At 37.7% G+C, this 2,360-nt stretch overlaps 1 pseudogene; it reads right to left on the bottom strand.

Annotated features, from left to right (window-relative positions):
* Window positions 1-985: 985 nt before the first annotated feature.
* LOC140694546 (olfactory receptor 5AK2-like) lies at window positions 986-1,865 on the bottom strand (annotated as a pseudogene).
* Between the last annotated feature and the right edge of the window lie 495 nt (window positions 1,866-2,360).

The following is a 2,360-nucleotide window of genomic DNA, read 5'->3' as shown; positions in this document are numbered from 1 at the left end:
CACATAACACTGGATTCTTTTTAGGAAGAAATGAGAAGAGAATGGAAGGTGGACAGAAAAACAAGCATATTTCACCACAGCTAGTGAGTACACATAGGGACAGGTGAATAGATTTTTCAGCTTTCAGCTTTTGTAAGTATTCTCTTCCGCAGGTCATTCTTGTTCAAAACTTTTATGGGTGATAACATATTTTTTTCCATTGTGGTATAGACTAATATTTTTCTATAGTGTTAGCCATCTTTGCTAGTCCTTGATCTCAAATTGTGGTTGAAGAATTGAACCTCTATCATAATGGCTTATAGGCAGTTGGTGCACCCCCAAAGCTCTCATAATTTGGGATGTTACAAAAAGAGTTAGCTGCACTAAGCTGTGCTAGTATTTTCCCTCATTGTAGTGGACATGGTCAGTTTTTTGGGTGCATTCACTGTTCATTGTCTCAGTAAGCATTTCTTGAGTACTTATTATATTCCAGAACTAACAGACACTGGGGTTACAATAGTGAGAAAATATAAATTACACTGTGTTTACAGAGATTAAATTTGAATTGTTTCTGATATATACACCTATGGCAATACAAATCATATCCTAATCAAGGTGTCAGCCAAAAAAAAAAAAACACCATTTTTTCCAGGCAGGCATAGGGTGTGGTAGATTATAAAAATGGCCACAAGTCCTTTTCTTCAGTGGAGTCACAGCATTTCAATGTGATGTTTCAGGCCCTTCCATTAAGTGGTAGATCAGTTACTCCAAGTCTTTGAATCTGGGTTGTCCATGTGACTTGTTATGACCAATGTGATATCAGCAAATATCAATGAAACACTCTCCACTTGAATACTATATTTCTTATATTCTACTAAGCTATCTATTGAAGGAGGTATCTCTGGTTTAAGAGGTGAACAGGTTCCCTATTTCAGAAACATTAAATATGATCAAACATCTCTACTGCATACTTTGGTGTGCTGCATTTTAACCCTTGGGGTCCAATCTAGAAGAATTTCTTCCCCATCACTTTTAGAGCTTCTTTTACCTCCTTATTTCTCAGACTTTAGATCATGGGGTTCAACATGGGAATCACTATGCCATAAAATACAGAGGCCACTTTCATGTTCTCCTGGGAATTATTAGAATGAGGCTATAAGTACATGTAAGAGAGGGTCCCACAGAAAATGGTGACTGTCTCATTTGGGAGGAACACGTGGAGAAGGCTTTTTTCCTCCCTGCAGTGGAAGACATCTTGAGGATGGCAGCCAGGATATATGTGTAGGAACAGATGATGACTGACACGGTGAACACCAAGTTAAATCCCACAAAGACTACAAGTAGCATGATGTTGATGTCAATGTTGGAGCATGAGAGGGTGAGGATTGGAGGAACGTCACGTAAGAAGTGATTGATGGTGTTGCCCTTTCAGAAGAACACTGAAATGTAAACCCTGTGTGCACAGAAGCATTTATAGTGCCCATGACATATGAACCAGCTACCAACTGGATGCAGACTCTCTGGGACATGACTATGGGATAGCGAAGTGGGTTACAGATGGCCACATAATGGCCCACTGCCATAGCCACCAGGAGGTAGCAGTCAGTGGTCACAAATGTTGCATAAACCAATAATTGCATGACACAGCCCTTGAATGATATTGATTTGTTTTCTATGAAGTTTTGCATTTTCTTGGGAGTGATAGCAGAACTGTAACAGATATCAACAAAAACCAAATGTTGTAGGAAAAAGTACATGGGTGTCTGAAGTCTGGACTTCACATAGATGACCAAAAATAAAGTTAAGGGGACGTACTGAAACTTGTGTTGGGGACCAAATCCCTGAAGAAAGAATTCAGTCACTCCAGTGCTATTTCCTTGTGTCATGACTATCAAAACCCTAAAAAGGACCAAGAGGAGGACCAAGAAAAGAAAGGAAATCTTCTTAAACATGAAAGGTTATATTCCAGTGACCATTTTTTGACAGATTTTCATGACAAACACTCACAACAGGGTTTATTTCTTTCCAATTTTTTTTTCTATTTTCTTGCTAAAAACCCACCACAAAAACAGTGATATGTGAGCCATGGATTCATCTCCAAAATAAGTAAGATTTCATAGAAGAAGACTGATTTCTAATATGTGTTAATCTAGGAAACACAGATTAACACATTTTCATTATATTAAAAATGTATTCATATTTGCTTAAACCAATATTCTTATATGATTTTGTATCTTTCAACAACCTATAGCTTTTCTCACCCACTTATCATTTGAATTCTGGTCAAGTTCCTGAAGTTAGCAGCATTCACTAGGGAAATTTTCTGAGATTTGTTTATGATTCACATATGCATGGAAGACTTCAGAGCATCTTTATACCAT

Source organism: Vicugna pacos, unplaced genomic scaffold, assembly GCF_048564905.1.
Source record: "Vicugna pacos unplaced genomic scaffold, VicPac4 scaffold_21, whole genome shotgun sequence".
Lineage (NCBI taxonomy): Eukaryota > Metazoa > Chordata > Mammalia > Artiodactyla > Camelidae > Vicugna > Vicugna pacos.
Note: the sequence above shows the minus strand (reverse complement) of the source record. Positions and strands in the feature narration are given on the sequence as shown.